Here is a 26,099-nt window from a genome sequence, read left to right as displayed (position 1 = left end):
GAAGCCACGGGTGTCCCTCTGTGTATTTGCCGAAGTTCCTCTGTAGGTCCCTGTCCTCGAGCAATGCTGGTGTAGGCTCCAGATGGGGGTGAGAGGTAGTAAATGGTGGAGCCAGAGAGGCTGCCTCGACCGACCTTGCCTTGTGACATTTCCCACATTATCCTCTGGTGACAGTGTGAACCAGGTGGCAGCAGGGGGACTAACTGAGAGGTTATTGGAGATCCAGGACAGGTTCCTCGGCTGAGGCAGGAGGAATGGAGCTAGGAGAGAAGGAATGATCCCGGGAGTAACAGGGGTGGCGCCGTCTTTGCCAGTGCGCTGGAGCATCAGTGTTCCTTACATGTGAAACAAGTTGAAACTTCGAAAACTAGTGTTCCTGGGTGCCAGAGAACAGCTGTAAAATTTGTCTCATTGGTCTGAGCCTTATCACCTTCTCTTTTTGAGAATATCATTTCCCAAAGTGAAGCATGAAATAAGCAGATGGGGGAAGACAGCCTCCCCTGTCACAGTGGAGGGCCACAGGCTGGACAAAGAGCAGAGTCCCAGGTTAGAGGCCCCAGAAAAATTCAAGGTCACCATGCATAAGCAGTTAGCTGAGAAACCTTCTCCTGCAAATGCAGAGTGACCCTAAGTCACGAAATCCAGAACGGAGAGGTTTGGGGCAGGAGGGAAAGCTCAGTGGGAAACCAGGGGCAGCCAAGCTGAACACAAAGACCAAGAGAAGATGGGGCACACCTCCGTGGGGCCAGAGGTGAGAAGCATTCCTGAAAAAGTGTGGATCCTCTGTTGATTCACAGAAATTCCTCATACCGTCCTGGGTTCCCAATGTTGATAAAATTCCTCCCGCTACCAAGAGTGGCGAGAGGCTGGTCCATGAGCATGGAGGAGCTGTGGGAGCCCAGGAGAGAAGTGAAACTCAGCAATGTATTTTTATGTCTTGCAAGACAGCCTAATATGTAGAAATGAATGTCTATTTCCACCCTCCTCCACCTCTGTAGGTTTTCTGGAAGCCTCCCTAAACACGGTTCAGTTGGTCTGCCCCGAGCACCAGCTGGGAGCCCTGGTCTTAGGTGCGGTGCATAAAGCACGTATCAGGCATTTGCTCTGTTCCCCAGGGATTTCTGCTCTCCACCGAGGCTGCCTGCAAGGGTCTGTTTGATCTGTAGGCTGCACAGACACATGAGAGGCATCTCACTTTCTTGCTTTCCTGTATCTTTCCCTGTTAAGATTATAGGGAATTTGAATTTAAATGAGAATTTTAAAAGTAGCTGAAATTGGTCTGAGCCAGGGTTTTTCATGGGAATGTCTGTACTGAAGAAGTCTGCTCCACAGGAGCTTTTGGAAACCATTTAGAATAAGACCAGTGGAGAGGAAGTCCACCCTGCGTCTGATCGCAGGCTGTCATGTAAGCTGATGGCTAGGCAGAGCGTGTAGTTTGCAGGCACCAGACACCTGGGCAAGAGCAGCGGCCTCGGTTTGAATATTTTCCTAAAAAGAATGAGAATCGTCAATCAAAATGTGCCACCTGCTCCACGTTGCTCCCTCTGAACCTGTGTGCTTGCCCACATTATGCAGCTCTCAGCAGCCGTCTAGAGAAGCAGTCTGGGGTAAAAGAAGATCTTAGGAGTGAGTTTGAGCCAGGAGGCAGTGCTCAGAGATGAGCCCCATCCTCACATCTGAAGAAGCACCACAATGTGCAAGGTGTCAGCAAGAGGCTTCCCAAGAGCTCCTGCCGCTGCCTGTTTTGCCCTCTTGACTTTATTGGCCCAGGGGAGCAATGGCGTCCATGTCATGGAAATCTCTACACTCTTCTAGAGTCAGCTGGACCCTAGAACCCAGGAAGGTCACAGGACCAGTTCCTGGTCAGCGCTTCCAGGTCAGATGCAGAACCAGAAAACCCATTTATTCTCCCCATTTACCAAAGGCTTTGATAACTAAAATGAGAAAGTAGTTCCGTAACACGGTTTCTCAATGCAAGGATATTAGTGAAATATGGAAGTTGGCTTGATTCATATGTGATTCCTCCCTCCTCATCCCCAAGCAAGGAGGGGCTCCAAATAGCAGGAGCAGAATTCTACCCCCAGGGCGAAAGGGACAGCCTCAGTCCAGCAGCTGCTTCAGCAGGAGCACCTCTAAGGAGAGGTGAAGAATGTGAGGGGCCAGGTCAGCCTTGGAGGCCTTCCTCAGAGCCCCTCCTGCCCACCCCTTCCTCATCTTCATGGAAGCCCTGGGGTTGCAGTCTTCTAATAGCCACCATCACTACCCTCAGAGTTAATGTCAGTGTTTCTATTGTGTTCCACAGCTTTCAACTATACTGAGCTGTCTACTGGGGCTAAGTAATTTAACTCCCCAGTTATACATCATCCCCATCACCATCATCATCACCATCACCATCACCATCATCACCATTATCAACAAACACCAACATCACCATCATCACCATCATCAACACTATCATCATCGTCACCATCATTAACATCAACACCAACATCACCATCATCATCATTACCATTATCACTATCACCATCACCCTCACCGTCATCATTGCCATCACCATCACCATCATCATCACCACCATCACCACCATCATCACCATCATCACCATCATCACCATCACCACCATCACCACCATCACCACCATCACCACCATCATCATCAACACCCTCATCACCATCACCACCNTCACCATCATCACCATCACCACCATCACCACCATCATCACCGCTATCATCATCATCATCATTTTGTGTTTTGATTAGAGAGATGCTCTGGCATAAGCTCTTCCCACCCCTGCAGGTTGACCAGTGCCATTACTGAATGTAGAATTTTGTAGGAAACACGTTGTATTATGGGAGAAAGGTCAGTATTCTCATTCCCCTTAATTTATCCTCACTGCATTTATGCACATTCATTGGCATTTAAATCATCCAAGACCTTAAATTCTGAGGTCATTTTAAGTGCTGTGTGTCAGGTCCAATGCTAAGACCTTGTGTATGTTGTTTCATTCAGTCCCTACAGGTCAGCCTCAGGAAGGAATCAGAACTCTGAAGGCACTTCCTCAGTCTCATTCAGACCTAGTGGGTGGTAAAGCCAAGATCCCGAGGAGGCCAGGGACCATACTAGATATCACCCTCTAGCAGAAGCACCACCTCTGGGTTTGGATACAGGGTTAGTCTCACCATAAGATGACTACTCAGTTGGACCTGCAAAGCCCAGCAGCAGCACCGTCTCAGAGCCTGCCAACAGTGGAAAGTCCTGCACCCTTCCCAGATCGCTTGTATTCTGTTTTCTTATCTCATTCAGTCTCAGTCTGACCTTGGAAATAGGAGAGGACATGAAGTTATTTACAAGAGTTGTGAATCCAAAGGAAGCAGCAGGCATTTTATGTAGCACAAATAATCTTGAAAATTCAATTTTTATATATGTATAAAGACACTTTTGAACCATTTCAGTGCACACTTATATGACAATATTTTTGGACCCAAATGAGGTGGGTTTTTTTTTTTTTCGTTAGTACAATATGTTTTTTCTCACATAATGGATACTAGAATTAAATTTGTGAAGACTCATGGTCTTTTTTTTTTTTTAATTAAAAAGGATCTTCACAGTTTAAAAGTCAGGAAAACTGACATAGTTCAGACTCCCACCTGCTTCAGACATTCCCTCTGCACCGTTGCTGACACCTAGTCTGTTGTGTAAGAATTGCTACTGAGAACCGTACTCTCATCAGGCAGCACTGTTTTTTGTTTTCCCCAGGAGATCTCATTCTGGAATGTTCTTCCAAGGTTATACTTACCTGTTCTGGAGTGGGATTGGGACACAGGCTCCTGGGCATATTGGGAAACACCAAAGCAGGAAGTCCCCTCTGACCTTCCCCTGCCTGTTTTCCTTGAAGCAGACCATACAACCTGGGCAGGTCTATCTGACCTTCCCTTGAAGCAGGTAGTACGACTTTCACCGGAGAGGTGCCCCCATGACTCCTAGGGGAAAGGACAGGAGGAAGGGACACAGAGAAGAACCTTAGACATCAGTCTTTTGCCAGCTGTTGCCAGTGTCTTCCCATCACATCAGGCCCCTGCCCCATCATGCTCCTCCAAGGTCCACTCATCACAACCAGCTGCAGAGCACACCCAGCGTTAGCCCTCTCCTGGGTCTTCATTTCCCTGTGAAGGCTGCCTAATTTATGTAAAACCTGCACTGAATACCTTGGCATGCTTTTCTCTTGCGAATCTGTCTTTTGCTGTTGAGATCTCAGCCTTGAACCTAGGATGGGTACTGAGAAAGATACGTTTCCTCCCTACAACGTCCTTGTACTAATTTCAGCCTCTAGAGCTAAGGATAATGAGAAGCCCTATCTCGGACCACTTCTTCAAATATTTAAAGACATAATGTGTCTTTTTGTGTTAAACCTTTTAATAAATTCCTTCAACATTTACTCATTTGACATAATTTCCAGATACTGAGAGTTTTAGTTTTCATTTATTTAAAATTTAAGAGCACAAGGGCCTCTCAATGCTCAAAATGGAAACTTTGACCGGGAAGCCGTTAGCTTCCTGATTTGAAGTGACTCTTAGGCCAGCTAAGGGACAGTTTGAGGTGTTTCTTGAAACTTAGGATCAACCACATATCTGAGAACTCACTTTCACTGGTATAAAACTGGCCCCTCAATATCTGTCTACTTTGTATAGTTGATTTGACTTTCTTAAACGTAAGCACAGGATTTTACATTTGACCCTGTACATTTGACCTTATTATTTCAAAACTGAAATATTCCTTCAGTTTTAATCCTGTTCTAATTTATTGGCTTTCTCTAAACTTTTCATTCCCTGAAAAATAAAAATATTAATGATGCCCTATAATGTATTATTGCTAACTCCTTCTCTTGACTATTTTTTTCAATGCTCATTACTTATAATCACTTTGGCTGAGTAACACATTCTAGAATTTGCCAGGAATCAAACAGAATACTCCTGCAATATTCTGGTCCTCATGAACTTACCACTGAGCAGAGTCTCCTGGCCCTTCACCAGTTACTCCAACTTCTTCAAGATCACGCGTGATGACTCTGTGGTAACATCTGCAGGTTATCTGGGTGTCCTGGATACACAAGGCCTGAAGACAGGAACACATTTAGAGCTCCTGGGTATTGCTTAGCATCTGTCTCAATCGGATTTCCTCTTTACCACATTTGTTGTGTCCATTTTTTATTTGAAGACCATTCTATTGTGGGGACAGAAAAAAAAAATGACTCTAAACTCTGCTGTGTCAAAATCATTTGTTAATATGACGTACCCCAATCTCTGCTACCTTCCTTTGATCTCAGCAAACCTGACAGAATATTTTTGGTGGTTCTTAAGATTTCTGTGCATCCTTTGGCTCTCTCCCTCTCCACCTCATTCATTCTGCTCTGTGCCATGCCCTCTCACCCATCCTCGACCAGGGATCCCTTCTGTACAATTCATACCATTTTGAAGAACCTCTTCACCTAACCAAGCTGTAATTATGATGTTGTGAGTCCTTTAAGCCTAAAATCAACCTTATATCTGAGTTTTTTTTCCCACTATTATTGCAGGAAGGACAGATCCCCAACATTCACCCATTACCGCTGACATGGTTTCAGAATACACAAAGGGGAAGGCCCTTTTCTCTTCTGTACCTCTACTGATCCTCTGTTAATTGTTATCCTGGTTAATGGAACCATAACTTAGTCAGTTGTCCAAGGCAGGAATTAGGGGGGAACTTTGACTCATCCCCCCCACCCCCGAGCTTTTATATCTAAATCACTCAGAAAAACCTTCCAGTTATATCTGATATCCATTTCTTGCCTCCATCCTCATTTTACCTCTGGGTTAGTTTACCTCTGCATCATTCTCCTTCCTTGAGTGTCACATTCACTTCCTTGGTGATGTGTCTAGTCCCTGATGAACCCTCCATAAACTCTCCTCCACATCAGCCATGTAACAATCTTTTGAACAACAAATTGCATACAATACTTAAAACACTCAAAATCCATAAAGAGGTTCTTATTGAATACAAGATAAAACCAAATTCTTAGCAAGACCTGAATAAGCTTCCTTCTACTTACCTTTCCAACTGCAAGGGTCTTCATATTCTCATTTTGTACCCGTGTTTCAATCTTTGCCTAAATCCCTACCCACCTGATATTGTTTTTCAGATTTTTTTTTCATCCTTTAAAAATGTAATAAATTTTATAAATTTTCCTGTTTTATTTTATATTTCTATGATTCCACACTATTGAGTTTGGGACTCCTTCTTTGGGCCACTAGTAGGCCGTGAAGATGCTTCTGTTATAGTAATTATTATACGGTATTGCAAGGATTTGTTTGCAGATTCACTTCCTGGAATTGGCTATGAAATTGTTGAAGAGAAAGTCGTGGCTGTTTCATGTCTGAATCCATTCTCTATACACACATGTCAGTGTGACAGGTACAGGGACAGCCCCCTCCCTAGGGACACCCACATCTTAATTTCCACAACATGTGAATTTGCTGGGCCACGTGGCCAATGGGAAAGGAAGTTGCTGGTGGAATTAAGGCTGCTAACCACCTGATTTTAAGAAAAGAGATCATCTTGGATCATCTGGTGAACACAATATCATATTAGTCCTTAAAAGAAGAATGGGGGAAGAGAGGGCCAGGGTGACACGGTGTGGAAGAACTGACGTGGCTGGCTGGTTTGGAAATGGAGGAAGAGGCCACAAGAAAAGCTGGTGGATCCCCGAAGCGGGAAAATGTGAAGATAGGTTATGGCTCAGGCCTGCGTCCCCAGAAGCTCCTGTGTAAGACGATGCAAGAAAGTGTAGAGGTGAAGTGATGGAGCTTACTGTTAACTGGAGGCAGGTAGGGTGGTCCCTGGGGGTACTTTGGGGGTATGTGTTTTGCATCTGGCAAGTGGAGTCTCTTTCTCTCTGCTTCCTGGCATGATGTCCTGAGCCACTTTCCTCCACCGCACTCTTCCTCCATGGTGATCTGCCTCACCTTGAGCCCCAAGGGATGAAGCTGGCTGTCTGTAGATTGAGACCTCTGAAACCATGAGCCCCTCATAAAGTTTTCCTCCTCTAATTATGCTTGTTGGGGGTTTTGGTCACCGTGGTGAAAAAGCTGACCAACACAATGTTGATTCTCCTTCAAAGCCTCTAAAGAGGGCAGCCATGGTCACAGCATGCTATTTTTAAGTTTATTTTATCTCATGGTGTCAGAGGGTCAGTCCACAGTCATCTGACTCCATATCTTTGGGCCCCGGTGAGGCAGACCATCTTTGCAGAGAGTCATGGAAGATGAAAGCAGCTCTGGATAGCACAGCCAGGAAGCAGAGAGAGATCTCGGATCACAAGGGATAATTTATGAACTGCAAAGGCACACCCCCCAGTGATCTACTTTTTCCAGCCACATCCTTGCTGCCTGTAGTTACCACTCAGTTAATCTACATTAATAGATTAATCCACTGATTCGGTAAAACCTGTCATAATCTAAACATTTCACCTTGGAACATTCTGGTACTGTCAAACACGTGCCAAAAGCTCATGCCTATTTCACAACACAAGATACATTTAGTCCATTTCCAAGAGTTTCCATAGTCTTAACAGTGGCTGCATTGCCAAAAATCCAAGTCCAAAAAAAAAAAAAAAATCTCATCTGAGACTCAAGGCAAATGTTCAGCTGTGAGAGTGGAGAGAAAAAGCAAGTTACACATATCCAAAATATATAAAAGCACCAAGCAAACATCTCCATTCCTAAAAGGAAAAATAGTCAGGATGGGGTGGGGTAGAAGGAAAAGATGGGACCAAAGCAAGACAAATACAGCTGGGCAAAAAAAATCCTGTACCCCCATATCCAGCACCTTGGGCACGTGGCATCATGAGGTTTTCTCCAAGAGGCTGATGTAACTCCACCCCTAGGCCTTTTCTAGTTGCAGCCTAGATAGTCTCTCTATGGACTTGTTTTTGCTCAATTCCTGCAGATTTCCTTGGCAGACACTCCACGTTACTGGCATCTCTTAATCTCTGGAGGTCTCCACCCCAGCCTCAGCTTCTTTCACACATGTCACCCACTGTCCCCATGGGGGCTGCCTGCAGGGATTATGGCGCTGACATACTTTGCATTACCTCCCAGGCTTTTATTTGAAATTTCATGGAAGCCTCTGTGCCCTCCTAACTCCAGTATCAGGCATTCCTGCAGAACCAGAATCATGTGGTTTAAGCTAAGTTCCGTCAGTATCTATCTGAAACAGTTACCAAGCCCCTTGGGACCATAACTGTCGCAGCCTCTGAGTGTCTGGATAACTGAGCATAGTAAAACAACTTGCTAGGCTCCTAGGCCTCCGTATACAAGCAAGGTTCTCCCATGGTCTCTTCTCAAAGGAATTTTTATTTTTACTCCCTTGAACCTGTGATAGGTGTGGTCTTGAGGTGACTTCAAGACATTTTTCCTATTGTCTCTGTGTAATTACTTGGCAGCTCTTTAGTTATTGTAATCTCTTTATCAACCAAAGCTTTCTTAGCCAAATTTTACTTGCACCTTTCTGCTGAAACTGCAAGTTTTTAAGCTCTTTCTGTTCTGATTTCTGAACCTTATTATTATGGTAACTTTGAAGCTGCCAGCATTATTCATGCCACCCCTGAATGCTGGGTTGCCTTGAAATTCACCTGCCAAAATAATTTGCCCATCACCTTTAAATTCACCTGTGAATTCTCTGGATATGGGGAAAATGTAAAGATCTTCTTTTGCCAGATTGTAACATGAATAGTCTCTATTTCAATTTTCAATAGAATCCTCCTTCTCTTCTGAAATCTCAGGAGCCCAGTCTTTACTGTCCATAGTCTTTTTGTCATTCTGATCTGTTGCATTCCCACAGAATTGCCCATCAAGTTCTCCCTACAACATTCTAAATCTTTTCCAGTTTCCATCTCTAAATTTTTCAAAACTTCTCCCTCTTCAAACCAGCTTCAAAGGCTTTTAAACTATATAGTTAGTTTAGTCATAGCAAGAGCCCTGTTTCTCAGTACCATTTTCTTTTTCTTTTTTTTTTTATTGGTTGTTCAAAACATTACAAAGCTCATGACATATCATCTTTCATACATTTGACTCAAGTGGGTCATGAACTCCCATTTTTACCCCAACCATTTTCTGTTTTAGTCATTTTTTTTTAATCACTTCAACCAGAAGACCCTACAAATACAACTTAGAGGAGGAAAAGTTTATTATGGCACAATTTCAGAGTTTCAGTCCATGGTTGGTCAACTCCATAGCTTTGGGCCCATGGTGAGGCAGAGCCTTATGGTAGACAGATACAGCAGAGGACATGGTAACCAGGAAGCTGAGAGCTGACATCTGAATTTTTTCCTGTGAGAGCAATGTTAAACTTTTAATCTCCAGAATCACAAGATAATTTTTTTTTTTTGCTTTAAGCCACTAAGTTTGTCATAATGTGTTATAAAATCACAGGAAACTACTGTGAAATAAACTTTTGTGAGAAAGTTGGTAAATTAGCTTCAGGTGGATTTTTGGCCTAACCTGGTTAATATACAGCCCTGATAAAGTATATGTTTAGAGTAAAGGCCAAATGAAATAAAGGGGTAAATTACCATATTGAATATATACTAATAATATCTTTGTTAAATCAGGAAAATCAAATGTTTTAAGCAGATAGATTTCATATCAACCTTGTGTTCTTTTATAATCTTGTTGAAGTTTTTCTTTTAATTTCTTTAGAATTTTTTTAGTCAGCTCTGTGTCACTGTGACCAAAAGACCTGACAAAAACAATTAGAGGAGGAGAGTTTATTTTGGCCATGGTTTCAGAAGTTCAGTCCATGGTCAGCCAACTCCAGCCAACTCTTGGCCCATGAGACAGAGTATCATGGCAGAAAGGCATGGCAGGGGAAGGCAGCTCAGGACATAATATCCTGGAAGAGAGAGAGCTCAGCTCCCCAGGGATAAAATATTAACCCCTGAAACACCCCCCCAGGGACCTGCCTCCTCCAGTTACACCCTACCTGCCTACAGTTACCACTAATTTAATCTATATCAGGGGATCAATCCACTGATTAGGTAACATTTCCAATTATCTAATCATTTTACCTCTGAAAATTCTTGCACTGCCGTATACATGAGCTGTTGGGAGACAATTATCTAAACCATAACAAATTCTTAAGAATTTAAAGTGAAAATTTGTTTTCCACAATTTCAGTTCACTCAAAGAAAGAATCCTCCCTACTGAAATACATTACAGGGAGATGGATTTGCATTTTCCAGGTATGTTGAGAAATCCTGCTTTCAGTTCCCCAAGATTCTGATGTGTCTGACTGCCGAACCCACTGCCCTCATGGGGAGCACTTATAGTAAGAGGAGTGTTAAGTGTGCATGACACTTCCAAAGTTCCTATAGAGGAAAGTGTTTGTTTTCCTTGGGGCTAAGGACTTAATTTGTCATTTAGTTTTGCACTGATTTCATGGATCTAAGGCCTGGGGTAAAGAAGAGAAAAAGTGATTACATTCGGTGAAATGGACAAATAATGCCAGAATGAGAAATTCTGTTAAAATGTTGGATGTATTCCCCAAGGCAAGCAATGCCATAATTATCATAATATACTACCTCTCTTGCATTGCTGCAAAGTATAAAACACAGCAACTTACCTACCTTTAATTAGCTGTATTTAGTGTTTTTTATGGCCACTGAACATAGTACTTAGATTACCATATATTAGCATATAATTTGCATACACACCTCAAGGTATTTGGTTTTATTGCTACTACCTTTTGTGGTCCTATTTCAGTAATGAATGCAATGGAATACAAAGGAGAGATTTCTGACTCAATTCGCTTTACAATCCCGGGAGTTTTACAATGGAAAGTTCCATGTTTATCACAGAAAATTCTTTGGGAAAAATGGCTGTTCCTTCTTAATGTGGTCAGTCAGCAGAGGTGCTCATGAGGCAAAAGCCTAATGGGTGCCCAAGTGAAAGCATTTTCTTTCCTTCTGAGCTCAATAAAGACATTTTTTTATAAGTGAATGTTGGGTATAAATTGCTTCATGTTTGCTTAAAAGAAAGTTGCACACACAATTTAATGAATCTTACCAGTCTATCAGCAGCTAAAGGCCCAGAGAAAGAAAAATAACAGCTGCAGCTAGAGAATTTGGAGAAAGGTCAGAGGTCAGTGTCTGCATCTGCATTCATGGGGAGATGGAGAGGAAAACTAAAGGGGCCCTCTTTGTTGCAAGTCAGCGCTATTTTAGAAAGTGCAGATACTGACTTAATTACCCATGTTCCCGCTTGCTCTGGGGTGCTGCGGTGGGCCATAAATCAATACCTAAGGTCACATTGCTAAAAGCACGAAAAACCCACTCTTTCTTACACTTGGGAACATTGTTTTCTGCCTTTTCCTCAGCGTTCCTAGTGCTGGGGATCCGATAGAGACAGAGGGCCAAGTCATCACAGACAGAATGGGAGTCAGGGAAACCTGGGGTGAAGCAGGCCTTTGGAACTCCGGGCAGCTGTTCAAATGGGGCCAGTCACTCACGTTACTTGATTATCGGTCGTTGTTTCACCCATTTTGTCCTTTACATCCAATCCATGAGCCTAATTGCATAAATAAATTGTACTGTGAATTATGTGCTATTTTGGAAGTAAAACTAATATTTTCTTGTAATTAAAAAACAATTTCAATGTGTTTGGGGGCTACTTACACATTTTTATTAAATTTTTTTTCTTTTGGTCAGCATGCCCTGAAAAATCCCTAAAGTAGAGGACTGTTGTCTCTGTTGGTAAATAATTACTGGGAACTGTCTTTATAAACCCAGAGAGAGTATTATACTTCGAAAAGTTAATATGAAAAATGAACCAAATCGTCATTCTAAGGTGAACCAGTCTTAAACACATTTTGATGGACTAAAGAGTCAGAAAGGATTTCCAATTTGCTTGAACTAAAGGACTGTATCTGAGACACTACTGAGGAGAGGTTCCCAGGGCAATCTCTGTCTGACCAGATCTGCATGGGTGACCACATCAGATTTTTGTTTGTTTGTTTGTTTTTAAATATTTATTTTTTAGTTGTAGTTGGACACAACCTTTTTATTTTTTATTATTTATATGTGGTGCTGAGGATGGAACCCAGGGCCTCGCATGTGCTAGGCGAGACTTTACTGTTGAGCCACAACCCCAGCCGTCTCCCACATCAGTTTTGACCCTTGCAATAACCAGTGCTTCCATCAGGGATCAGATCAACCATGCATCAGAGTGAGCCGGTTGTTAAGACAAGTGAAATGACTACATTGATTTTGCAAGGGGTAAAATGAACCACATAATGGATATAATATCTTTATTAAAGTCCCAGGGCTTGGTCTATACAGAGTGTCTACAATGGTTTAATTATCAGTGTTTATGATTATATTCCCTTAAATCATTTTTGGAAATAGAGAAGGTACAAATTTTAAATATTTGAAAATAATATCAATAATTCCTGCAAGACATCCTAAGTTCACTGTTTCTCTTTACAGTTAAAAATAAAAGAAAAAACAACAACATTTAATGCTAATATATTTTTAAAGCTTTTTCATTTTGGTCCAACTCTCTATTTTACTTGTGCTGTTTAGATTGGTTCTTATGGAAGGTACTTTAGAAGATCACCAATGTAAAGCATTCTACAATATGTGAAAAAGTCACTTGATCATTATTTCATTGAATCTTACGATTTTGACTAGAAATATCTCTTAACAGTTATCTAGTTTAAGTCATGAAAAAAGACAGAGGCCATCTCATTTTGCTGCAAGGGCTCTGCTAAAAACGAATATTGCAATTTGGTAACTAATTTGTTTTCAGATAAATTTTCCAATAATTAAGAGGCACTACTCAATGCCTTGCTTTAGGATGGCAAGTGTTTATTTATCTAATTATCTCTACCAAGTGTCCCCCTGATAATGCAAAGTCTGGTGCTTTTTCCAGAGTGGACAAAAAGGGATTTGAACTTAAATAAAATGTTAGCATACAGCAGCAACCAGACTTGGCCATCAGAGAAACGTGAACGAATAGTTGCATTTGCCATTCTCTTATGAAAATGGGAAATAGATGAAGAAGGCTGTTCTTCCTGTTGCCACAGTGAGTTCTCCAGAATGAACACACACATTATTATAACTGCTCAGATTATAAAATGCAAGTCATAATTGAAGGTGGTATCTGCCCTAAATACTGAGGGCAATCTGCCCTGGCATGGAGCTGCCCGTTGTGCCTTCGGGGACCCATTGAGCATATGCCATTCCATCAGCCCGAGTCTGCCAGCATGTAATGTCTCTCTAGGGTTTCCCCATTACCCGATTTGAACGCTGAGAAGATGCTCATAATTGCTTATTATGACATTAGACAAGAGAATTCAAGTCCCATTTGATTGTAATGAGTTCGTGGAGGCTCTGCCTTTTGTGGGTCCGACCGCATACAGAATTGAACTTGAGGCATGTTGGCTGAAACAGAATTGCACTTGAAGGGTTGAGCTCAAGGCTTGGCCCTTGTTCACTTAAGTTTTTTTTTTTTTCTTATTACTTTTGGCAGTATGTTGATGGGGACCAAAATAATATCAATTATTAAATCTTTCAGAAGGGAAATTTGAACTTCTTTCTGATGAATATATTTTCCCAGGTTATCATGATCAAGATAATCTAGGTTTACCATCTCCACATGGCAAATGAAGTGGCCAATCCATATATTATTTTATAATACTGAGAATGAGGTACAGAGGAACTAGCAGAATCCATTAGTTCTCCATGTAGGCGAGTATTTAATAAAAAAGAAGTAAATGTGTGCATGGGAGGTAGATATGTGCCTTGAAGCCACCTATATAAAATCAGGTAAAATATCTCTGTGGTTCTATACAAGAGTAATTTTCAAGTTACCAGAAAGTCTCTCTCCTATTTCTCCAAAGATGGAAAGTCACAGAAGGCCTGTTATGGTGACTCATGACGTGGCTGCAATAAAAAGGTGCGAAAGAAGTGGCAGGCTTGCATTTCGTTTCTCGTGGAAAACGAGGACCCATTGGAGGTGCCTGGGATTTCACCAACATGCTCCTGGAGAAAGCACCCCCATCCCACTCACTCACAGCAGTAGCCAGATGGCTCAAGGAGGAAAAGAGAGATGAATTGGATTCTGATGGAAAGCACACTGAGACCCTTGGGCTTTCCACTCCAAGCTGAAGCTGAAACGGGGCCGGATGCAGGGCCCTGGAGGACGTGTGCGACCCCTGCCGATGCCCTGGTGCATCTGGGATCCCACAGGAGCAGGTCCATGTCAACCGCCTGCCTGCTGTGGCCATTCTGAAACCGGTACACATTCTCTCAATCTCAAACTGGCTCTGACTTTTAAAATAAATATCTGATTCCCAGAAGAGAGAAGCTAGAATCAGGATTCTTTTGAAGGAGGGAACCCCTGATAAATATAGAAAAAAGCATTTTCAATGTGTGTCTCTCTGTCTCACCAACATTAGCAGGTCACTTAACTCAAGAATGGAGCAGATGTAAAAGTTACCGGACCAGAAATGGAATAAAATCCTAGTTGCTTTCTTTCTTTCTTTATTTTTTTTCCTGTGACCAATTAACTGGGTGGCCTCAGGCGCTCCGTTCAACCTCTTAATTTGGTTTGGTTCGAACATGTGCAAAACACCCTGCTTTCAAGTTCAACAGAACACTGATAGGCTCTAACTAGGTGACTTTGGGATGCGGGGCCCAACGCATCACAGAGTTACTTACCTCGAATCTCCTTAGTTTTCAAAATGAAAACAACAAAAACAAGTAAAACCAAACAGCATCAAATCCACAGTGCATGGAGCACCCAGCAGCTTTTTCGGACACCAGAACCAGAACGGTAGGAATGCAAAGCTAAATAGGCGGTTCTGCTGTGCAGGAGTTCAAAACGGTGGCGAGGTTTTCCCTGGCCCCCAACAACCTGCCTCAACCCCCAGGGCTGCCTCTGCTGGGCGGAATTGCTCTCTGTTCTCTGCAACTCAGTCGGCAATGCTGAGTCTCAGTTTCCTCACCAGCATAACAGGAACGGTAGCAGCAGCTAGCTCAGACGTTCACAGGGAGATTTAAACACCACATTCACATAAGATAACTAGTGCCACCCGACAGACGGGAATCAGTACACAATACCAAATATTAATTATGGCTCTCATCAAATAGATGACCATGAAATGTTGTAAAATGATAAGGAGGACTATATACAGGACCCTGTGATAATGATATAAAGAGATTTACATATTCTGGTCTAAGCAAGATGATGGAAACTGGTATGATCTGAGTTGTGTCCCCCCACCCCACCCACCGCATCTGTGCATCGAATTCTTGGTGTCCAAAACCTCCGCATGGGACTGTATTTGGAGACAGGGACTTTAAAGGAGTATTTAAACCTAAACAAGGTTGTTAGGGAGAGCCCTGATCCAATCCAAATGCTGACATTTCAACAAGAGGAAATCTAACTGCATAGAGACATCAGGAATGTCTCACAAAATGCACACAGAAAAAAATACCATGTGAGGACACACCATGAGGGTGGCCACCTGCAAACCCAGGAGGCCTCCAGAGAAAGGAAACCTGGTCACACCTTGATCAGCCTCTAGAGCTGCAGAATAAATGTCTGTTGCTTAAGCCACTCTATATTTTGTCACGGTACCCCTAGCAAACCAATAAAAAATAAGTATGTTAATATAAATAAATGCTCATAAAACAAGGATTAAAAAGATAAACATATTTCGTCTTAAATAGCTCTGAGTACATTTTAGATTTAATTTTTTATGTAAAAACAATACACATTATTTTCAGCAGCTCATGGAACTTTGTCCAAAATAGATCATATCTTATACCGTATTTCAGACAATAAAGTGTTTTTAGCAAATAAAATAATTAAAAATATTTACTCTATCTTATTAGATAATAAAGGAATAAAATAAGAAATCAATAGCAAGAGAAACTACAGAAACTGTACAAATACACAGAAATGGAACTATATACTTTTGAATGGTAAATGGATCATTGAAGAAATGGAGGGGGAATTTAAAAATTCCTAGAATTGAATGAAAATGGAAATACAGCATACCAGATCTGTGGGATACAGGATAAGAGAAAAGCTTATATCTATGAGTTTCTACATTTAAAAATTAGAAATATCTCAAACAAACAACCTAATGATGCATCTCAAAATTTTAGAAAAACAAGAACTAACCAAGCTAGTAGAAGAAAAGGTGTAATAATGATCAAGAAGAAATTAATGAAATAGAGACTAAAATACAAAGGATCAAGGAAACAAAGCATTGATTCTTTGAAAAGATAAAAGAGATTGATAATCCCTTAGACAAAGAAAGATAAGACCCAAATTAATACACTTAGAGAAAAAAAAAGGAACATTAAAACAGATACTACTGAAATCCAAAATTAGCATTAGGAACTATTTTGAAAATTTATATTGCAGGAATCTGGAAAATCTAGAAGAAATGGGTCAATTTCTAGACACACACAGTGTACCGAAATTGAACCAAGGAGGCATAAAAAACCTAAAAAGATCAATAACAAGCAATGAGATTGAAGTAGTACTATAAAGTCTCCCAGCAAAGAAAAGCCAGTACTGGTTGGATTCATAGCTCTGTTTTACCAGAACTTTATGGAAGAATTAACACCAATGCTCTTCAAACTACCCCATGAAATAGAATAGAAAGACTTTTAAACTCATCCTACAAAGCCAGTATCACCCTCACAAATGACAGATAAGGACACAAAAACAACTACAAAAATAAATAAATAAATAAAGACCAATATCCTTTGACGAGAGTAGACACAAAAATCTTCAATAAAATATTTGCAAACCAAATTCAACAGCACATTAGAAAGATCACACATCATAATTATCTTGATTTCATTGCAGGGATATAAAGATGGTTCAACAAACACAAACCAATAAACATACCACATAAATAATATCAAGGATAAAATCACATGATCACCTCAATACATGCAGAAAAAGCATCCAAATATCCCTTCAAAAATTCAAAAAAAAATTCAAAATTTGATATCCCCTCATGATAAGGTGCAGAATAACCTGGGTATAGAAGGATCTTAACTTGACACATTAAAGGTTACACACAAATAACTCATTATCAACATGACACTGAAGGGGAAACACTGAAAGTACTTCTTTAAGTTAAAGCCCAAGACAATGATGTCCTTTCTCATTACTCCTGTTCAATATAGTCGTTGAGATTTTGACAAGAACAGTTAATCAAGAGAAAGAAATAAATGGGATACAAATAGGAAAAGAAAAATCCAAATTATTCTATTTGCATATGATATGATCCTATATTAGAAGAAACTAAATGCTACACCAGAAGATGATTGGGCTGGCTAAACAAATTCAGTGAAATAACAGGATACAAAGTCAATATATGAATCCCACAGGTCTTCTACATGCTAATTAACAACCTTCCGAGAAAGAAGTCAGAAAAACAATTCCCATGGTAGCTTAAAAGAAGAGAGAGAGAACACTTGGGAATAAACATAAGCAAGGAAGTAAAAGACCTCTACAATAAAAATTACAGAACACTGAAAAAGGCAATGGGAATGACTTTCCATGGTCATAGATAAACAGAACTAATATTGTTAGAACGGCCTTGTTACTGAAGGCAATGTAGAGATTCAATGCAATCTCCATCAAAATATCAATGACATTCTTTGCAGAACTAGAAAAATATCCTAAGTAGGAAAACAAATTCTAAAATACACACGAATACCAAAAAACAGTCTAGAATAAAAAGATTATTGCTAGAGGCATCACAATGCCTGATTTCAAAATATACTACAGAGCTATAGTAACATAAACTGCATGGTACTGGTATAAAAACAGACATGCAAACCAATAGAATAAAACAGAGGGCTCAGATAAGTACACTCAGCTAGAGCCAACTAATTCTTGACAAATATGCCAAAACATCTTAGAGAAAAAAAATAACCTCTTTCACAAATGGTTCTGGGTAAACTGGATATCCGTAGGTAGAAAGATGAGACTGGATACCTGTCTGGCATAAAAATCAACTTAAAATGGACCAAACACTGTGAGACCCAAAACTTTAAAACTCTAAAAGATAATGTAGGGGACAGGAAACAACTTCCTGAACAGGACTCCGGTAGCTCAAGAAATATAGCATATAGGATGATATCAAATTGAAAAAAAAAAAACTTTTGCAAAAAAAGTCACAATTGCAACAGTGAAGAGACAGGTAAAAATTAGGAGAAACATCTTTGCCAGCTATTCTTCCAAGAGGGTTAATATCCAGAATATATAAGAACTCCAGAAACTTAACACCATCTTATTGGGTCACAATGAAATAAAATTATAAGTCAACAGCAAGAGAAACTATACAAACATGGAAAGATTGAACAATGTGTTTTCCAAAAATCAATGGGCCATTGAAAAAATTGAGGGGAAATTTAAAAATTCCTAGAATCAAATGGGCAAGTGGATGGAACAGATACTTCTCAAAAAAAAAAAGTACAAATTGCCAATAATTATATGAAAAAATGTTCAACATTTGTAGCCATTAAGGAATTGCAAATCTGAACCACACTGTGTAACTCCACTTCATCCCAGTCAAAATGACTAGCATCAGAAATACATAAAACAGTCAATGCTGGTGAGGATGTTAGTAGGGGGAGGAAGCCTCATACGCTGTCTGTGGGGATGCAGAGTAGCATAGACACTATGGAAATCAGTATGGATATTTCTCAAAAAATTAAAAATAGGTTTACCATATGATCCAGCTACGGTACTCCTGGGCGTATACCCAACAAAGCTAAAGTCAGAGACCTATAGAGATACCTGCACATCCATGTTTATCACAGCACAGTGTACAACAGCCATTATGGGGAAGCTCGGTTCCTGTCAACAGCTGAATGGATGACGAAGATGTGGTACATACACACTATAGAGATTTATTTAGCCATAAAGAACAGAATTATGTCATTTGCGGGACAGTTGGTGGACCTGGAGATCATAATGTAAAATGAAATAAGCCAGACGCAGCAAGACAAGCATTGCATGCTTTTCTTCATACATGGAGTCCAGGGGACCAAAAGGGAGGCATGAATGTAACAAGGAGACTATTGGAGACGAGAAAGGAGCTGAGGGGAGAGGACAGAGTCAGGGCGGCGATGATGGGTGAATATGATCAAAGCATGTCATCTGCACGGACAACTATGCCATAACAAAATTAATTTTTCTGCAAAATTAAAATGCACTAGTAAAAAATACAAATAATGAACGTATGGTGTGATGTAACATTCAAGCAATTAAGGAATACAGAACGAAAAATAAGCTAGTTCCCCTCTTCCATTTGAAATGGATAGGTAATTTATATTGATAACAATTTATGTTGATAACAATTTATCAATATATTTCTGGGTAAATTATATTTAGCAGAAATATGTTTCATTTGCTCTCTATATATGGCCCATAGTTCAGATACACTCAAGTGTGCACTGTAGGTAATTTAGGGTGCTCAAGTGTCCATTTCTACCTACGGGGTATATCCACAACATGCCAGAAATCTGAGCTGACCAGAAACAAGCCCTCCACACTGGTGCTTCCATGGAACACGTGACCCCACACCAACCCGGGGCTCCTGTGCAAGATGAGCTCAACAAATAGCTCTCTGTTAATTTGATTTGCTTGATTCATTATGCTTCGGATAATATGCTTTATAAACCAGATTCATATGGTTTCCTTGAGAGTAATGAATTCTAATTGTGAGCCAGGTCTATGTATGTGCAGCTAGAAAGTGAAATAATATCTATGTGAGTGCGGGCATTTGCAAACTACTTCTCCATGTCACTTTATGGCATGCATTTGACACACATTCATTCCTGCACTCTGCCAAATGAAAAATTTGCATTTAATCTTCACTGCTCTAGGAGTGTCAGAGAATTTTAAAATGAGGATTAACTTTACCTGACAAATAGAATCTTTGAGTCCAAGGGTTAATGCAGATTCAATTACAGTTTCCCTCAATTTCCTGAAGATTCTCTGCAACTTTCTAAGAAGTAGCAGAAAAGGCAAAGAATTATGGAAGATTTGTTTAAATCAAAGTGCTAGTCTGTAGTCATTACGTTGCAGAGAGTAAATGGTTCATTCTGAGTTTCCCTCCTGTTTGTGTAAGTGGAAATGATATTCTCTTGGATTCTTGATATTATATTATTGTTTCTTCAATTTCTGTGTATTGATGGGTTGGTTCTTTTGCCCATCTTGTCTTGGTTGTCTCAGGAGTGTATTTTGCATGAAAGTACCAAAATCATCACAGCCTTTGAGAAAGATCATGCTAGTGCATTCAGTAAGACTGTTAGGAAGCTGGTCTCCCTGGTCTTAGGCAGTGTTTTGACCTTTATTCTAGAGTTCTTAGTTAACTTACATCATCCTAAAATAATCAGACTGTCTCAGAACATTCAGATGTGCACAATACTAATACAATGGAGTTGCTTTTACTATTTTGCCAACTTTCAACAAAACCCTTAGTTTCTGTATGTATGCTTGGACTTTGTCAATTGGAAGCCATATTCATCTAAGGACATGTACCACATCAGTGTGGTACAATTATTCATAATATTTTGGGTTTTTTTTTATGGATTCAATCCATTAGGAGGCTGGTCTCCCTCTTTCCAGGAAGTGACTTGACTTTTATCCTGACCTTTTGAATTGACACCATGCACGTCTACTCAAATCGTATCCTTGGAGAAGTTTTGAGGCTCCACCACAATATGGTTACAGGCCAGGAGTTCCAGCTACAGGCCCGTACATTTTCAGACCAGGTGTCCTTAACAGTTCAGTCATAGGTGTAGATGGATGAGAGCAGGAGCCAGAAGTTATCCCCAGGGTCTACACTATGACGCGGACACAGTGTCACCTTTTATACATACATTGGTGAAAGGAAGCCACAAGGTTGGTCCATATTGAAAGGGTAAGGGTCTTAGCTCTTTTGTCACTGTGACCAAAAGACCTCACCATAGCAATGTAGAGGAGACCAAGTTTATTTGGGGTTCACAGTTTCAGAGGGCTCAGTCCATAGAGGGCCACCTCCACTGCTCTGGTCTCCAGGTGCAGCAGATCATCATGGCGGAGGAGAGGGGCTTAGGACATGGTACAATCAGGAAGCAGAGGGAGCTCTGCTCTCCAGAGAGAAAATATAAACCCCAAAGGCATGCCCCAAGTGATCCACCTCCTCCAGCCACACCCTACCCGCTTACAGTCACCGCCCAGTTAATCCATTCCTGTGCATTAATGCACTGAGTAGGCTAAACCTCATAACCCAGGCATTTCTCCTCTACGCTCTTTCTCACTCCTGAGCTTCTGGGGGTACCTCGTACCTAAACCATAATAGGAGGCGAATAGAGTGCCTTCTGCAAGGGCAAGGGAGCTAAGTCAAGCACATGGGGCATGGGAAGAAGGAGGGGCTGTCACCAAACCCCCACAAAAATGTATCTCATAATGTCACATGACTTCCATGGAATCAGCATGCAGCCTATTGGAGCTCCAGCTTCCCACACTGCAGGCCCCAGTGAAGATCTCTGAGGGGAGCCATCATTTGGAATGGAAATAGACGCCTTAGGAGTAGACTCCAACTCTGAAATAATCTCTAAGTGCACAGGCATTCCTTGGCCTTCGTTTTGACTTAAAATAGCATGAATTACAAACAGCCAGTACTTAAAAATGCACCAAAAATAATTGCTGAATTCCCCCCCCCCCAGATGTCACTGATGATCTATGTGATTACCAGGTCTCCTTTCATGATGGTGCACCATTCCACAGCTCAACACTGTCAGTCCAGCGTGCTGCGGGGAAGGTGAGCCGCCTGTTTGGTGTAAACAAGTAGTTTGACTCTACAGGATCGTTCACAGCACAAACCTCATAAACATTCACAGCAGCTATTTAGCCCAATTTATATGTCTGTGTCCAACAGAGACATGTGTAGGTCATTTGATGTGCCTATTACCAAGAGACTGAGCCTGTTATAGCTCATGCTGACACAGCCTTTTGTGGGGAGAGCCTATCTTTCTGGGAAATTGTTATCTCTCCATTAGATGAGCCAGAAATTTAACATGAGAATTTCACCCTCTATTAAGGTTATACGATTTAGGAAAAAAAAAATATTTCATGAGACATAAATATTTTTTGTTGTCTGTTTGAAACTCAATTTAATTGGTTGTTATGTCCCCATTTGGAACCCAACCTCTGTAAACTTTGAGTAGGGAGCATTCAAAACCAAAAATGACTCTTTTATGTTTATTACTACTACTAGACTTGCTTTAGATTTCTGAAAGAAACTTTCTTCCCTCTGTATTGGCAACGGGTATCTTAGTTCATCCGCTTATCATTATGTGCTCTGGAAGACTTATCACCTACAACAGATTTATTTTTTACAAGTATATTTGTCCATTATTATGCTCTATGCAAAGCTCTGTGAAGATCTCTCTAAAATTAGCCTTCCTAGAGTCAGGCTCTTTGGAAGTCCAGCCCAAAGAGACACTAGACTCTACCATATGCTGCCTACTGGTCTGAAACTCACAGTCAGCCAGTAGTATAAATATGTAAAGTTGGAAAGAACCTGAAGAAATTGTTTGTTTTAAAACTAAAAATGTCTGAAACTATCTTCCTCTTTAAAAACATTCAAAGGCCCTCCACCATCCATAGGAACGATTCCCAGCTTCTTCGTGTGTCCTCCCAACCCTGCTCCAAGCCCGTCCCCAGCCTCCTTTCCATTCCATTCCCTAGAAATTGCCCTTCTTCATACCTACGGCTGAGCCAAGCATTTCCCAAAATAATCCGTCTCGGGAGTGCTTAAAGGTGTGGGTTTAAAAAGGATTCTGTGATAAAATGGAGCATTGGGAAATACCGGGTTTGAAAAGTTAGTCTTCTAAACCAGGCACGACGGAATTAACCATGGGAATGGGATGCGCTGGAGCTTTCCGTAGCTTCCAGGGTGCTCTGGAGGCCTCCCACCCACTTGCTCTAGTGTGCACACCAGGAGCTGGCTTCAAGTTCAAGCTTCATCTTGCACGTGCAATCCCTTCCTGGCCTTTCCTCAGCCCCCAAGCTCACTCGTTCCTCGTCTTTGTCTCCCAGTTGTCTGGTTTGCCCAGGGCCTGCTGATTTTAGTCCTGAGAGGTCCATTCCCCACCCCCAGGCCCAGCCCCAGACTCAGCATGGTGGCGGCCACCTATCTTCTCTGAGGATCCCTGACTCTTCAAAGACAGTGTCGGTATTTCCTTCATAATTAGCAGTTTTATTTGCATCTCCCTTGCAAGACAGTCCCGGAAACTTATTAAATACATGATAAATGTTTCTTGAGTGAATGGGTAAAGGGAGGAAAGAGAAGAGAAGGAAAGTCAAGGGAAAAAATGCAGCAGCTCAAACCTGCTCAAGCCACAGTCCTCTGGAGAACTTTATGACCATGCCAAGGCCTGGGCTTCACCTATGGAAGTCTCTAAAGGTGCCACCCTAGCACAGCATTTTTAAAAAGATACTGGGGGTTGAAACCATGGGTGCTCAGCCACTGAGTGACATCCCCAGTCCTTTTTATTTCTTAAGGCAGAGTTTCACTAAGTTGCCAGACTGGCCCCAAACTAGCCGCTCCTCCTGTCTCTGCCTTCTGAATGGCTGGGATTATGGCATGCACCACCATGCCCAGCTAATATGGGATGTTTTGAAAGTTCCCCAAAGTATTTCTAAAATGCACTCAGAGTGAAGAACCAGTGTTTTGGGACCTCCTCAAACCAGGTCAAAACCCTGCAAAGAGAGAATCTAGAAAACACAAACTATAAAATTAAAGGCTAGGGCTGGGCACATAGCTCAGTTGGTAGAGTGCTTGTCTCACATGCAAAAGGCCCTGGGTTCAATCCCCACGCACCATCAAAAAAAAAAATGAAAGGCTGTGAGAAAGTGTGATTCTAAAATACTTGTCTAATAACTTCACTGCGGAGGTCTCTTAATGTTGTGGTTGGTCCTCTTGCCTCTTCTGATCCATAATTATCCTCTCCATCCTGTGGGTTCCCAGCTAATTTCTAGAGGGAAGAAGTAGAAAGTCAGAGGAATGTTGTGGTTGATTGTCCTTACAGCTAGCGGGTAGGGAGACTCTGTCCTAAATTTGTTATTTGGAAAAATAAATAGCATCCAAGGTCAGGTAAAGAAAATAGTTGACGTTCGCAATTTTGTTAACACATCCAGGAAATAGACTTGACACTGGCACAGGCTCAATAAATGTGTACCACACATGACCTTCACCACCATTGATCTCAGAGTTTAGGAACAATACCCAACTGACCCATGGGCCTGTGTCCTTGGATTAAGAGAGATTTCAACCAAGAGAGCTTGGATTAAGAGAGCAGTGTGCTGCTGCCAATAAGAAACCTCCTTTAGAATATACATATATATATATAGAACCAGGTCATATGTGACCATTAATCACAGACTCTGCCCAGGACGACCATCATAAGTGCTGCCTCTGCATAAAATCTCCTGCATGAAATTGCCTCGCCATCTTTCCAGGTGTCTGTGAAAACAGACACGGTTGAAGGAAAAGGAAAATAAAAAGAGGAAAGAAACAAACAGGAAATGTGTTACCTTTAAATTTTGTCTTGGATTATTTGAATATTTTGGAATGCCTTAATATCATTTCTAAAAATTATCTTGAATTTTATTTAGAATTGTCTCAAAGGAACTTTTTACGTGCCAGTACTGTCTCACAACACTGTTTGATGCTCAGCCCAAGCACAGTACTTTAACTTAGTATTTTACATTTTTACATATTTCTCTGTTAACATATATATGTCTTTAGAGAGCAAAACCATACTTTGCAGGATTGGAAACTTGTACAAAATGACAAATCCAACATTAAGCCCAGGGTCTGGCTTAGGGTTCATCAATATTGCAGTACGTCTGTGCTGACCCACCAGCATGATATTTGGAGACAAATGATATTTCTTCCCCCATGTTTATTGTTTTTAAAATGACATCAAATTATACAGGCTTGAATAAAGTTCCAATAATGTGGAATTGTTAAAATAAAAATTGAAAGGCCTTTTTATTGCCGCTCATGTTCTCCTGTGGAGTTTATTGCTGTCGGCGCTCAATATATGAGATGCGCCCATTTTTAAATAGCACTTCCCAACAGTTATTTAAAACTTGTTTTCTTCCTGGGCCCTCAGGTGCATATTTTCTTTCAAGCATTTCGATACTCACCTATGTACAGTCAGCTCTTGATTATCAAGGGCTGTTGTTCCAACATGTGGGATCCCAAGTCCTTCCCTATTTACTTCTCCCTTTGGAGTGTACTCCACGTGGGGACCCTGATCCACTCCTCCAATAAGCAATGGTAAAATGGGCAACTGGAGTCAGACCCAAATTGAATCCGGCCTGCCAGAGGTCGACCACTTACTTCTCTTGACTTTCTCCATCTGAGAATCAGGACAATAATGACGGCCAGCACAGAGACTGGTGAGGATGAAGTGAGATGGTGCATTCAAAGAGCTGGGCGCCATCCTGGAATATCACCCTGTGGGAAACGAGGAACAGGCCACGCCAAACTGCAGGGTCAAGAGCTGTACTGGCTTCAACTTCATTTTCATCCAGAGGGTAAAACAGAGAGATAATAAAAATCAAACACAGTTTTTATTACTTATTAGTAGCTTGGCAGTGACCTTTGGTGTGTCCTCTGGGAACCCATCTTCTAAGTAGCCTCTGAGAATACCAGCTGGTGAGCTGTGCCAAGCTCACAGGACAGAGGCCTGCTCAGCAAACCACCCCTGCTTATTGAATGGGGTAAAACGCAGCAGGAGCGCAGGGAAGGAGCGGCTTTGAGGAGCCTGGGGCAGCGTGCATGTGGGACAGAAGAATCTCCGGGGATCTGGGGACACACTGATTGTGTGTCCCATTACTCTGCCTTGTCAGCCTTCCCAGAGTTGCAAGGATCAGAGAAGAGATTTGGACTAGGGCCGTGGTGGACGGGAGATGCCTGGAGCTGACCCGCCCCAGCGAGAAAGGCACAGGGTAGGTCCCTGTGGCTTGTGG

Source organism: Marmota marmota, unplaced genomic scaffold (genome assembly GCF_001458135.2).
Source record: "Marmota marmota marmota unplaced genomic scaffold, marMar, whole genome shotgun sequence".
Taxonomy (NCBI): Eukaryota; Metazoa; Chordata; class Mammalia; order Rodentia; family Sciuridae; genus Marmota; species Marmota marmota.
The sequence above is the reverse complement of the archived record's forward strand: the minus strand, read 5'-3'. Positions refer to the sequence as shown.